This window comes from Pleurodeles waltl, chromosome 6, assembly GCF_031143425.1.
Source record: "Pleurodeles waltl isolate 20211129_DDA chromosome 6, aPleWal1.hap1.20221129, whole genome shotgun sequence".
Lineage (NCBI taxonomy): Eukaryota > Metazoa > Chordata > Amphibia > Caudata > Salamandridae > Pleurodeles > Pleurodeles waltl.
This window is the reverse complement of record NC_090445.1, coordinates 1,584,904,075-1,584,919,173: the sequence shown is the minus strand read 5'-3', so window position 1 is coordinate 1,584,919,173 and position 15,099 is coordinate 1,584,904,075. Positions and strand designations below refer to the sequence as shown.

The window sequence follows — 15,099 nt, the reverse complement described above, 5'->3', positions numbered from 1 at the left end:
TGAGCTTGTTGCAAAGGTCTTGTGAAGGGGTAATGTTGCTGGAGGTGGCAAGAGGTGCAGTAAAATATTTGATGATGACAAAGATTTCCTTGGTGTTGTTAGTGCTGGCGTCAGTGTAATCTGCAAGAGCTATGTGCCTGGTATTTTGTTATCTGCTGGTGGTAGTGTCTTATTGCTGATTTGAAGATGTCTTTATCTGAGGTGGCTTGACTTGCTCTCCATTTATGCTCCAGTTACTTGCAGTGGCGCCTTGTCAGCCTGAGTTCCTGTGTACCAGCTGCCCTGTAGTGGGGCTATTGCAGTTGGATGGTTCTTGAGGTGAGCCAGGGTGTTGGCACATGTGGTGATCCAGAGGTTTTTGATGACTTTCAGTAAGTCGCTGGTGTTCTCCAGCTGGTGCTCAGAGAAGGCCGGAAGCCCTCTCCTCTTCTAAGAGACTTTTCCAGCTGTGTCTGTCGGTTTCATTGGTGGTAGAACTGTGAGGGTGTCTGGATGAGTATGTTGAAACAGATGAGGGTGTGGCAGATCATAGATGCTGGCTTGTCGAATGTAATTTTGCTAATTGAGGAGAAAATCGGGTCCAAAAGGTATCTGTTGATGAGGGTGGGTTTGGTAACTTGCTGGAGGAGGCAAAGGTTTCTGAGGTTTTCCAGAAGGGCATTAGAGTTTGGTTCACTGCAGTCTCCTCGGAGAAAGTTAAGGTCTCCAAGGAGGATGAAGGTGCTGGCTTTTATGATGAAGGGTGCAGCAAAGTCCATGGTGTCACTGGCGAAATTGATAGTCTGTATACAGGGGTTCTTTCCGGGGAGAAGTTGGTGATGCGTATCTTGAACGTGATGTTTTCCATATAGCTTGTGGCGGTGTCTGTGTAGATTGTGCAGCTGATGGTGTCTTTGAATATGATGACAACTCCACCTCTACGCTTGTGCTGATTGTCTTGCTTAACAATCTGAAAGCTGGTGAGGATGGCTGTAGCTCTGTCTGGGTGCAGAGGTCTGGTTTATCCATGTTTCCATGAGAAAGAGCATATTTCAAGCCTTGCCTTGTGGCCAAGATAAAAGAAACTCCTTGTGCAAATATCCTACCGGATAAACCCTGTCCATGAACATATGAGACTGTGCAACAAGACATTAAGCTTGGCTGACAATTGTGCAATTGTTAAACCTTTGGTAAATGTCAAATTTAGGAAGAAACAAAGTACCACAAATACATCTCACAATCTGTTACATTTGTATTGTATTGTAATTGCGTTTATGTAGCGCTTACTACCCCTGACGAGGCGTTGAAGCACTTTTTGGCGAGTAGCATGTTACTCCAGAATCCAAGAGGAATTAGTGGTGGATTAGTATAGGGAAATATGAGTACAGTTTCAGTATTAGTTTGAGTTAATGTGAGTGGATGATATGTGAGTTTGCTAGTTGGATTGACTAGAGTAATAGAGGGATAGAGGAAGGAAGAATCCAGAAGTGTTAATTGGGAGTTTATAGTAATAGGATGAGGCTTGGGATGAGTAAAGGAGAGATGGCGGAGGGAAGAGTCTGTTGAAAGGGGTTAGGGAGATCATAGTAGCAGAAGGGGTTTTTAATGAGTCAAAGGTGAGATAAATGAGGGAGAATTTTGTAGGGTTGTTTGGGAGATCATAGTAGTAAACTGAGGTGTAGGGTGAGCTAGGAGGGATAGAGGAGGGAAGAGCTTAGAAAGGGTTATTCTGGAGATCAAAGTAGTAGAATGGGTTTGGGATGAGTCCGAGTGGGGATGGTGGATAGATTGATAGAGACATAGGGTGATGGGGAGACAGAGTAAAGCTTACAAAAGAGTCATTCTTTTTTTTATTTTTTATTTAAATATTTTTTTTTTAAATATATGTAATAAATTCATTGTATTTATTTTTTCTCTAGTACAGTAGGACTAGAGTTCTAAATAGATATGTAAGTACATAGTAAGTGAATATATGTGCAAGGAATATAATACTGAGTATCATAATATGAGAAGTAAAGTTGCATTCTGTAAACACAGGCCTTTAAGATTTGTAATATTTGATGTTAATTAATAAGGGTACTTTTCTAACATTTATTTATCTTTCCTCAATTTTTCAATAGTGAAATGCGTGCTGCTAAATAGTTAAGATAACATTTTCTCATAGTGATGTAAAAAAGAAAGCAGGGATTCATAAGTATCTAACATAACTGAGAACTAGGAGCGATACAGTGACCTATGAACATGTTAAACATGAACAATATACATACATACATACACACACACACACACATATACACACATGCACACACAAATATGTATATTTAACCACGGGTAAATATACATTTGTTAAACAGGCTTAAAGACTAAGGGGGTCATTACGACCCTGGCGGTCGGGACCGCCAGGGGTAATGTAGCGTCCGTACCGCCAACAGGCTGGCGGTACGGAGGCCCTTATTACGACCGCGGCGGTAGTGCCGCGGTCGCACCGCCAGGGCCGGCGGTTTTCCGCCGTTTTAGCCCTGGCGGTGATAATCCACCAGGGCTGCGCTGCAAGCAGCGCTGCCCTGGGGATTATGACACCCCTACCGCCAGCCTGTTTCTGGCGGTTTGCACCGCCAGGAAGAGGCTGGCGGTAAGGGGTGTCCTGGGGCCCCGGCCAGCTTTTCACTGTCTGCACCGTCGCACGGCCGCAACACCGCCGGCTCCATTAGGAGCCGGCTCCTATGTTGCAGCCTCATCCCCGCTGGGCCAGCGGGAATGTCGTAATGGGGGCCGCGGGAGTGCGGCCTACCGCCGCCCGCCAATGTCGTAATGACCCCCTAAGTGTATCATTTATTATTATGAAATAGTAAGTATAATTATTTCTTAAAGAACTATACATATCTAGAATATACACATAATCAGATTATAAATAATTATCAACACAGGCATATTCAGTCCATTGCTGTTTGGATATGGTGGTTATAAAGGAAAGAGCCAACTCTTGAGTAGTCTTTTGAAGAGAAGATAGTTATCTGTGGATCTTATATTTGGGGGTAATGAATTCCATAGTTTGGCTGCTTGAACAGAGAAGGATGTACCACGTATTGTCTTGTTCATGTATGGTTGTGTTTTAAGGCGGGGTCCCAATCTTGAGTTGAGGTTTCCTTGTTGAATGTATTTGGTTATTTTGTTTTTGATGAAAAGCAATCCTGTTCCATGTATAGCTTTGTGGGTGATATAAAGAAGCTTGAAGGTGGAACTTCTGGCAACCAGTAACAGGGATGTGGAATTCCTATCATCCGACGCCCAGGACATATTGTTTGGGTTCAAGGGCAACAAGTTTTCATGAATTCACAAGAACTTAGAGAAGTAGATCAGGAAATTGTACTCCTAGAAAATATTTTTGAACTATATTTTAGCACAAGCAAATATGCATGTGTTGATTTGCTCATGTGAAAATCTATTGAGCGTTTACAAGTTCATTTTCTCTCCAACCTCTTTTTTTCCCCAACCCTGGAAGAACTTCTACTTCTGCCATTGTCAGGAGTAAATTTCCAACCTTTCTCATTAAGGGAAAAGATTAGAGAAGAGCTGGTGAAAATCCTTAAAACATGCAAGTTATAGCTTGCAGACTCTAAGGCATTCCAGCCCTGGAACTATTGCTTAATGCTTCCTCCAGCACCAGTATGTAGATTTGTGGAAAGGTGGCAAAATAAGGAAATATTGTAGTAGCCCTGGCATAATCAGAGAGGCTATTAAGAGAGCTCTTACATAATGAGATTGCTGCCATAACTTGTTGCCTCACTACCTGGCACCAAAGGGACAAGTAGATTTTTTCACAGGACAAATAGATTTAAGAAGCAACCTGTCCCATGGACAAGTAGGTATTTTATTAAACTCCACCCCCCTGAGTAACCACTGTAATGCTCTAAAAGCAGGAGGTTTGGGCTTGTGGCTTTAAATGTAATAGTAGCTTGGCAGCTGAGTTCTGAATACGTTGTAGTTTTTTTCATAATAGATAGAGATGATGCATGATAGAGGCCATTGGCATAAACCAGTTTAGATAGTACAAGAGAGATAGTAGAAATCCGAGGTGGGGGAAGATGCTTTGCAGAGTCTTCAAGGTGATGAAGCTAGATGGTGCTAATTTGTTCACTTGGGCATTCATTGTTAACTTGGAGTCCATGGTAATTCCAAGGTTTTTAACTTCCTTGGATACTTAAGGAGATGGTCCCAGATTGTCAGGCCAGGCACACAGTGGGTCATAATTTTTCCAGTCGCCACATGTGAGTATTTCCGTTTTGGAAGCATTCACTTTGAGATGGCTCCAAGTCATCCACTGATCTACGGCTCTGAGGCAACTGAAGATTTGTGAGTTTTCAATGTCTTTGAGGCATTCCAATTTAAGTAGTATTCTGCATAGTTGTAGCATGTGAGTTGAAAATCATTGATCAATTCTGGTAATGACATCATGTAGAGGTTGAAAAGCATAGGTGACATGATTGATCCTTGAGGGACCCCTCCTTTTGTGAGGTAGGGTTTGGACGAGAATGGGGGAGAGTAGATAATATTAGTTCTGTTTTGAAGGTAGGATGTAATCCAGTCGAGAGCAATCCCTTCTTTGCCGGCTTCGCAGAGTCTTTGAATTAGGGTGTCATAGTCAACAGTATCAAAGGTAGCTGAGAGGTTCAAGAGAAGTAGTGCAGTAATTCCATTGCGGTCGACTGTGTTTTTAAGATTATCCCAGATTGCTGTGAGTGTGGATTCAGTGTCTCTTCCTGGGCAGAATCCAGTTTGGTAGTCTGAAAGTATGGAGTTGTCTTAAATAAACTGTGACATCTAGGCGAATGCTGTTCTTTCTATCGGATTGCCTAGGAAAGATCCATTTGTAATTGGTTTGTTGGGGTCATGCGGGTCTAGGTTTGTTTTCTTTAATAACGGACGTATATATGCCTTTTTCAGGTCTTCAGGAAAAGTTCCTGTAGTTAAAGAGTTATTGATGATTCTTCTTACAGGTGTGGCAGCAGAAGTAGATAAAAGAATGTTCTTGAAGATGTGTGGTGAGCAAGGGTCAGAAGGGCAGCTGGAAGGCCTGCTTGTTTTGGCCAATTCTATATTTTTACCTTGTGATATTTGTTTGAAGGAGTGCAGAGGCTGGGTTGGTTTAGTCTTTAAGGGGATTTTAGGAAACAGGCAGGTGCTGATGGTTTTCTTCAGTTTTAAATAGGAGTCCGATTTGTCTGCCTTGGTTGTATAATGAATTGCCAGTTTGTTCGTGAAATCCCGAATAGTGGGATGTCTTCCTTCCATGCATTTAGGTTTTTATTGAGAATTTTATAAAAATTATTTAGTTGTAGATTTAGAATTTTGAATTCTGAGTGGTTCTTTTTTTAGTTGTTTTTTATTGATGATCTGTATATTCTGTTAAGTTTGTGTAGCTGACGTTTGTCTTGAATGTTGTTCGTTCTGTGCCAGGTCTGTTGCAGCCTTCTGATTTGTTGTTTTATCTTTTTAAGTTCTGTGTTCCTCCAAGGTGTTAGTTTTCTGTTTCCTGTTTAGTTTTTCTGAGTGGTATTAGGAGATTGAAAGTTTCCTGTAGCCACTCATAAAGTTTTGGAACAGAATTTATTGTGTCTAGATCTGTTTTGGCTGTTAGTTGTGTTTCTAAGTCTTCAAAATTGAGTTTGCTCCATGTTCGATTTATGTATGTTTGTAAGGTGTGTTTGTTTGTGATGTTTTATGTCAGAAAGTTACCAAATGGTGGTCTGACCATGTGATTGGCATGATGCTTTGAACGGTATCTAATTCAGGGTTTGCAAAAATGACATCTAGGATGTGTCCAGCGATGTGTGTGGATTGTGTACAATCTGATGTAGATTCAATGTGACTAGGCCAGTGATGATAGCTTTGGATGCAGCATATTGGGTTCGTCAAACCCACTGTTTAGGTCCCCAACAAAGCATAGGTTTGAGTATAATGTTATAAGGTTTGAGATTGTGTCTAGAACAGTGTCTGGGAATGTTGAATTGTTAGGTGGAGGTCTGTAAAGGAGGAGAAAGTCACACAAGGAAGTTGCTGCAGGGTTGCATCTGGTGAGTAGAGCCTCACCTCCTTGAATGGAAATGTTGTCTGTTTTACTGAGATTTATTGCTTGTCTGAATATAGTAGCCAGTCCACCTCCTCATTTGCCTATACGGTTTTGTGTAATGGTTTGATAGCCGGGAGGAACGGCTTCATGCAACACTGGGGCCATGTCATCTCCCAACCATGATTTCGTTACGAATAGTAAGTCAGGTTGTGTGTCAGTGAGCAGGTCAGAGACGTGGTGCTTGTTTTTTTAGAGTGATCGAGCATTTATGAGTATGTGTGTTTGTGGCAGTGTCATTTTGTTTGGGAGAATGGTGAGCTGTATATTTTGAGTCTGCAGCAGGTGTGTTGTGAAATCTGTATGAGAGTCACAATAGGCATTTTGTTGGATCTGTGTGTGATGGTGATGGACTTGGTGGCTGAGAGTGACATTGTGAGTGTGAGAGTAGTCTTATTGTGCAATAAACAAGGGGGTGCAAAGTTAATAGTGGTGTGTTGTTTATTTTGTTTGTGTCTGTTTAGTGTGGAAGGAGTATGGTTGGGGTGGTGGAGGAGCATGTGGATCATAATGTAAGGCTCTAAACTGAGCAATGGATGAGAAGCGGGTGAATGAATGTTGCTGTGTTGGGGTGCTTGTGGTAGATGTTTGTGAAGAGTGAGAATGTAGGAGTAAAGTTTGGTCAGGATTTGTATTTGTGTAGTCATGAGGGTGGGAGTGGGTGTGACTGAAATTATGAAAGTTTATGTTATTTTGATGTGCTGATGTGTGTGGTTTGTTTTGTTTTTGTGGAATAGTGAGAGGATATATTGATGAAGTAGTTTTCTGTGAAGGATTTATATGTGGGTTAGTGCTAGTGAGTGGTATTAGAATATTAGAGGGAGTGTTGATGTGTTTTGGAGAAGTGAATGTGGTGTGCAAGAGGGGATGGACGAGAGTTTGGGGTGTTTGTGTTAGTTTTGATGAAAGTAATATATAATGTGGTTTTGTGTTGCGTGGGCGATGGCAGGATGTGTTAGTTGGAATGGACAGAGTTGTGTTTGGTGTGAGAATGAAAATGTCTTAATGTTGTAGTTGTGGTGGATATGTGTATAGGTGTGGTATGTGGGGTCTTGTGCAGGTTGATGAGACATTACAATTTGTATAAGGTTTGTGGTGCATGAGTCGTATGCCTTTGCAGATAATGTGTTTGGATGTTGGAAGATGTGTAGGGAATGAGATCCTTGCCTGGTGAATGGGAAATTGGGCAGCATTTCTGACCCTAGGCCCAGCCAGTCCCGAACAGGCCCAAACAGGCAACTGCCCTTGTCCTCTTCGCCCTTAGTCTCAATGCCTAGGCTGAGACGCCCTGAGCCCTAAGCTTAAATAGCCCTATTGGCCAATAGAGACCTAGTCCTAACCCTGACCAGTCAGATTTGTAACACTAAACCGTAGAGCCATTGGGAGACCTAGTCCTATTAACCAGTCACACCCCTAATCCTGACTAATTATCACAACAGTAACCCTAAAACCTCAGTCCAATAGGAACCCCAACCCTAATACCAATCACAATAGAAGCCCTAAAAATCACGGACCAATAGAAATCCCAACCCTAGTACCAATCAGAACACAAACCCTAGTCCTTAAGCCAATAGAAATACTAGTCCCAGCAACCAATCATAACAAGGACACCATCAAAACCATGAGCACCATTCACTTCGGATCTCCCTCTGATTCCTGCCCCCACCATGTCTTCAACAAAGCAAGGCCCATCATCGCCCCCAACTCTGTATTATCATCAATAGCTCCTTCGAGACCGCCATCTTCCCAGAGAGCTGGAAGCACGCCGAAGTCAACGCCCTACTAAAGAAACCCAAAGCTGACCCCGAAGAGCTCAATACCGACCCATCTCCCTCCTTCCCTTCCCAGCGAAGGTCATAGAGAAGATCGTCAACGCCCAACTGACCCGCCTCCTGGTGGACAACAACACGCTGGACACCTCCCAATCCGGATTCTGTAGGAACCACAGCACCGAGACCGCCCTCATCGCCGCAACCGACATCAGTACCTCTTGACTGCTTTTGACACCGTCTGCCACCACACCCTCTGCGCTCGCCTCTACGACACCGGGATCCACCACAAGTCCCTGGACTGGATCACATCCTTCCTCTCCTGCAGAACTCGGAGAGTCCGCCTCCCTCCCTTCCTGTCGGAAGCCACCAAAATCATCTGCGGCGTTCCCCAAGGATCTTCTCTCAGCCCAACTCTTTTTAACATCTACATGGCACCGCTCGCCAATATCGTCCGATCCCACAACCTCAACATCGTCTCCTACGCTGACGACACCCAGCTGATCCTCTCACTCGCCAAGGACCCCGCCACCACCAAAACCAACCTCCACGACAGACTGCATGCCATCGCCAACTAGATCGAGAAGAGCCGCCTCGAACTTAACTCAGACAAAACAGAGATCCTCATCCTCGGCTCCAACCGCTCTGCATGGGACGACTACTGGTGGCCAGCCACCATAGGAACCGCACCAACATCCACCACCCACGCACGCAATCTAGGCTTCATCCTAGACTCATCCCTCACCATGATCCAGCAAGTCAACGCCGTCTCATCTTCCTGCTTCAACACCCTCTGCATGCTTTGCAAGATATTCAGATAGATCCCCACCGAAACCAGAAGGACGGTCACCCACGCCCTTGTCAGCAGCAGACTGGACTACAGCAACACGCTTTACGCAGGAACCACAGCCAAGCTCCAGAAGAAATTACAACGTATACAGAACGCCTCCGCACGCCTCATCCTCAACATCCCACACCGTGACCACATCTCAGCCCACCTCAGAGACCTACACTGGCTTCCAGTCACCAAGAGGATCACCTTCAAACTCCTCATCCACGCCCACAAAGCTCTTCACAACATGGGCCCCTGCCTACCTCAACAAGCGACTCACCTTCCACACTCCCACCCGACAACTCCGCTCCGCCAACCTTGCCCTCGCCGCCGTCTCCCGCATCCATCGAACTACAGCCAGCGGCAGATACTTTTCCCACCTCGCCGCCAAGACCTAGAACACCCTCCCCGCCCACCTACGACAGACCCAGGACCTCCTGACCTTGAGGAAACGCCTCAAGACCTGGTTATTCGAGCAGTAGCAGTCCTTCCCTCCCCCCCCTTTTCAGCGCCTTGATTGATTGATTGATTGTAGCCTACAGTATACAGGTACGGGTAGCAGTACAAACACTTTTTAACAAATAACAAGAATTCCCAGAAAGTCAGGGGATCTTACCGGTCTCCTTGTATTTCTTGATCAGTGGGCTGAATTAGGGTGCATGGAAAGCTGGGCTTACAAAATGGAGGTGGATGTCTTGGGGTTCCCTCCACAAACTTAAAGGACCAGTGCAAGTGTAGGAGGGGGGCTCAGGTTGCCTGGGAGCTAGAGAGACAATCACATTTGAGTAGTGTAGGAATCAATAAGTGAATAACTTTCGTAGGTTGTACCCTAATGGGTTTTTCTTCTAGCGGTAAGCTGAAATGGAATCTGAAAATGTAGTCTAGTAAGAAAGTCCCTCATCTGTTAAGTGGCACAAAAATGTAAGTATATCTATTCCAATAGCATTGCAACCTCATTCATACTATCCAGACCATGTGCAACATGCTGAGGGGTATCTTTTATGTATAGTATATCACTAGGGCTATCAGATGAAGCATGCAGCCGGCTCCTAAAGGCTTATTGCTTGTCATCATCCCTTGATCTGTTCCAGTCCCCAGGTTAAAGTGTCATGTCTCCATCAATGGGTGAAGTGCATTGATGGTTTCATAAGAATCAAAGGAAATCAGGGTGTGGAGAAGCCCAGAAAAGGTCCATAAGGATTTCTCCAGAATAACCTCCTGCTCCTGACCTGGAAGGCCACCTAAAATATAGGAAATGCATAGTCTTGTACTTTATTCCTTTGGGCCTAGAGTGGATCTGTTGTTAGTGCAGCTGGCTGCAGCCTTTAGATGTAGAATAGCGGGAGTTGGGATTTGAGTAGATAGAAGGGAGAAGGCCATTAAAGTTCTAGTAGAATTGGATGCTATGCTTGCAACATATATATAGGACTGTTACTAGAATATTGCTCACTCATTACCTCCAGACCTGGGAGTTCACCCTGAACATCATGAATATAGTGGAAAATGTACTATGTTCCTTCAGGATTTGACCTACTATGTGCTATGTTGCGAGGGGTTTCTTTCCCCCTTGATGGTTGTAGTTTCCCCTGCTCCGGATGGAGCTATGGCACACCCCTGAAGTAAGGAGGGTAGAAATAAATGGTCCTGTGGTTTCGCGCCATGGGAGTTCTGAAATGCACTTTGTGACCTGAGGTTTGCTGCTGCTGTTGCTGTGTTACTGGGCTTTTGCCCAGAACTTAACACTTTGGATCATGCTCAGCTGGGCCAAGTACCCCTTCTGCACCTAACTCTTAGTGGTAGCTGTGTTTAAGCAATCAAGGCTCCCTCTTGTTGAGGGGGGGTGTAGATACAGGCCAGTGAACATGGCTCACAACTCAAAGTACAAACAGCAAGAATCAATGTTTAGCCAAATAATTGCTTTTATAAGAAAAGTAGTAGTTTATTTCTTATGGTACACATACAAAGAAAAAAACATTCAAAAGCAACAACACAATCTCCCTTGAGGTTGGGGCTCTAGTAGTGGTAAGGCAAATTCCTGTTCCACCCTCCTTTTTGTAACATGTCCGGGTTATTTCATGTTCACTGGTGGCCACATCCAGGGTATTCACACTATTATGCCATACTAAAAAGTTACCTTTGACTCTTCAGGATTTCAGTTGACAGTGTCTATGGTGCCTCAGCAGTGTTAGCAGCGAGTCCCCCAGGGCCCAAATTGCCCACTTCACGTCTTATCCGCTTTCACAGCATGGAAGTGTTCAACGGTGCAGCGGGTGCCGTAAGCAAGCTTGAAAGTGTCAATAGTTAGGTAATTTGCCAATGTCTCATTTCCATGTGGTGATACAAAAGCAGATGTTTCAGAGATATTTGATGAGACAATTCTCAGAATATATTTAAAGACCAAGACCGCCTTCTTGAAATACATTTTATTTCTTCTCAGGGAGCCAATTAATTGACTTTCTAGCAGTAGATGCAAGTTTCCACTTTCTAAGCACTGCTGCATTTTGCACTTGTTACAGTCTGTGCGAAAATTAATTTGAAACACATAGAGGATAGTTGGTGTAGTCTAAGGTTTATTGATAGCTGAAATGGCAACATAGTGACAGCCAATTGATTTATTTCTGGAAAGACATCTATATCAAGATACACTCCAGAAAGTTTTATAATAAGTGGTAACAATAGAAAATGGATGGACTGAAAGATGATGAACTTATTAGATCATAGGAAATAATTTCTGCCTTGGCCATATAGGGGGTCATTATGACACTGGCGGTCCTGCCCCGCCACACTGGTGGTGGCGGCCAGACTGCCGACAGCGTGGCGGTGCAGGACCGCCAAATTATGACCATTGCGGTGAAGTTCACTGCCTGTACCGTCAGGGGGATGGGACCGCCTGGCATAAGGTTGACCACCTTCGGCCCGGCGGTCCACCTAACTCCGCCCGCAGTATAATGAGTATCCTTACTGCCAGGGATTCTGTGACGGCAGCACGAAATCACTGGTGGTAAATATACTGGCAACAGGAATTCTAATTCCTATCGTCACTTCATGGACTCCCCAACCCTCCCCCTCCCTGTAGGAGCCGCCAACCCTGACCCCATTAGAAGCACCCCACCCCCCAAGCAGCGATGCCCCCTTCCCTGGTTCACATACTGACCCTCCTCCTCCTGATCCCCGTACTAACCCCCTATCCCTGTACTGACCTCCCCCGAACCTCGTACTGACATACCTCCCCCGATCCCCGTACTGACCCCGCCCTCGGCCTGATCCCCGTACTGGCCCCCCGATCCACACACACACACACCACGCCACGCATACAGACATACACGCACAGATCCACATATACTTACATACAGGCGCACATCCACGCTCATTCATTTACACACACATGCACACATGACCATAACACTCCCCCCTCATTCACACAAGCACACAGACACTTGAACACACACGCACACAAAAACCCTCCTACCCCCTTCATTCACACACAGACACACCCCCATTCACGCACACAACACTCAATACCCCCCACCCACCCCCTCCCTTGTCGGTCGATCACATTACCTGGTGGTTGTCCGGGAGGGAACGGGGTCCATGGGACCTGCTCCGTCAGCACCCCCAACCCTGTCACTACAACACCACCACGCTGATTACAAAGTTGTAATACGGTAAGTGGTGTTGTGATGATGTGGCAGTGCCAGCGGAGCAACCTCCACTAGACCGCTGACCGCCAGTATGGCTGCTGGCATCTCTCCGCCCAGTTTATGGCAGAGAGCTGCCAGGAGACATAATATGGCAGTCTCAGGACCGCCATCACTGGCGGTCTCCTGATGGGCGTGGCTTCGGCAGTCAACTGTTTTGACCGCCGAAGTCATAATGAGGGCCATAGTTCAAAATAGATAGCCTTCATTGAAGCCTGACCACTCCTCGGGAATGTTTGACGTGCTTAATCATTGTGGTCCATGCCAGAATCTTTCATGTAAATTTGCATGTTATTGGCAAAGGTCTGACTCGTAATTGGTAGATCATGAAAGACCTTTGAAGGGATGAAGTGGAAGTTAATCAAAGTGCTTTTATTTTTAAATAGAAATACTGGGATTGTGCTCTTTACCAAGGAACAGAAATGTTTTCTACATCAATAAATTTATAAACAGTTTCTAATAGAATACCCAACAAGTTCTAGAGGCTGCTTCAAACAATTAATTAAAGAGAAGGGGTGTTTGTATGGCATGGGAGTGATTATCCACAAGACAGGATACTTTTAGGCGATGAGCAGACTGAGTCTATTTAGCATTTAGCATAAAGACAAAATCTTGTCAGACAGGTTGAGATGTTGAGGGACTTGCGTAAGGGAAAGCCTTCAAATTGTAGGGTTCTACCCCCATAAAACTGGGGTCTCAACAGATGAGTGGGATTTCGATTTTTAGTAGGTTATCATAGGTATCTGGACAGCTGGTATGACACTATCTGATAGGACCTTGTTTAAGAATCTGCACATCTTGAATTCACCTTTTTGCTAGACTGGGTGCCAGTACAGGACATTCCGCTCCTGAGACATGTGACCATTTGTTCTAGGCAAAGATTGAGGGAGGTCACATTGTTTTCATCTTGTTGAGTCTTAATAGTTGTTTGGGGGAGGGGGAGAATGTCCCAGATAATTTCTATTGTAGTTGTCTATTTGGCAAAAGACCACAGCTATCACGTGAGTAATCCCAGGGCTGGTTCATTCATCTCTCTACATCGGTCAGGCAGCCTAAGGTCTGTCTCCTTTTCTCTGCCTTAGTAGAAAGTCTGATGTATATCTGCCATAGGTATACATTTGATAACACAAGCTGAACTTTCAGATAAAGATCCGCAGGGAACCACAAAGGCATTGCAGAGCCCTGTGCTGTGACCCAGTAAAAAGAAGTTGACTGGTGCAGAAAGGTAGGGAGTTATAGGTTGACCTCGGAAGATCTGTTTGCTAATCAAAAGCAATCCCTTGGATATCTGCGCCTCTCATTCCAAAATCTGTTTGAGTAATTTCGAGCAGGTTACTATGGGGGTCATTACGACCTTGGCGGGCAGCATCAGCCGCCCGCCAAGATCTGACCGTCATGCGGCCGCACCCCCGCCGCGGCCATTTTGAGATCCCCGCTGGGCCGGTGGGCGGAAACCTGTTTTCCGCCCGCCAGCCCAGCGGGGATCACGGCCGCAACATAGGAGCCGGCTCCAAATGGAGCCGGCAGTGTTGCGGCCGTGCGACGGGTGCAGTTGCATCCGTCACGCTTTTCACTGTCTGCATAGCAGACAGTGAAAAGCTGCATGGGGCCCTTTCAGGGGGCCCCCGCACTGCTCATGCCAGTGGCATGGGCAGTGCAGGGGCCCCCAGGGGCCCCACGACTCCCCATTCTGCCAGCCTTTTCCTGGCGGTGCAAACCGCCAGAAAAAGGCTGGCGGTCGGGGACTCGTAATCCCCTGCAGCGCTGCCCAGGCGGATTATCACCGCCGGGGCAGAAGTGGCGGAATACCGCCGGCCCCGGCGGTGCGACCGTGGCGCTTCCGCGCGGTCGTAATACGCCTGGCAGCACCGCCAGCCTGTTGGCGGTGCTTCCGTCGTTTTAGCCCTGGCGGTCCCGTACAGCCAGGGTCAAAATGACCCCCTATGTCTTCATTATACAGTGCACCGCTCCACCTTGATAACGAGCAAGGAGTGGCTATCAATTTATAGGAATATCATTTTTAGAAGAAGCTTTTTTGAGTGAGATAGTGTTTTTCTGCATTGATAACGTGTAAGGAAAATGAGCATGATGATTGAGTGAGAATGCATCGTGTGACATCACAGTGGTCACACAGTTCATAAAATGAAAATAAGCCAAGCTGGATGGAAAATGTGTGAATGATGCTGAAGTATAAATTAAAAACAACTTTTTAAGTTTATTATTTTAATCTGGTTGGGATGCCCTTGGGAGAGAAATTTTACAAAAGCATCGTTGAGTAAAGGATTTTGTTGCTTTTCTTCTTTGCCAAAGACCATGAGAATGTTTAGTCACTTTCTTTGGTAAAAGGTTTTTTTTACAGTATTTGTATTCTCTTGAATTAGTTTATGGATTCAAGAATTTTATAGAACTGAGATAATGCTGTACCCCGTAGATTTAAAGCCTCACTGCACCATAAATACTTATCAACACGTAACCTGTCACGTATGGTTGCTTTCAAATGCCAGTAAAACGCAGGTTACCCGTTTTTGGCAGTTACATAGTTACAGGCAGTATAGACATTTACAAGTTCTTAAAGAAATTTGAGTATTACAAGAATTTACTAACACGGGGTGGATGACTTCAAAGGGGGGCAGGTGGCGTCACATCTTTTAAAATTGTCAGTAAAAAAAAAACAACCCTGTCTCATCTTCTGTT

At 45.2% G+C, this 15,099-nt stretch overlaps 1 protein-coding gene across 1 annotated transcript in view; it reads left to right on the top strand.

Moving 5' to 3' along the window:
- Positions 1 to 15,099, top strand: part of LRSAM1 (leucine rich repeat and sterile alpha motif containing 1) — a 233,945-nt gene that overhangs the window by 171,818 nt on the left and 47,028 nt on the right. The gene's annotated exons all lie outside the window — the stretch shown is intronic.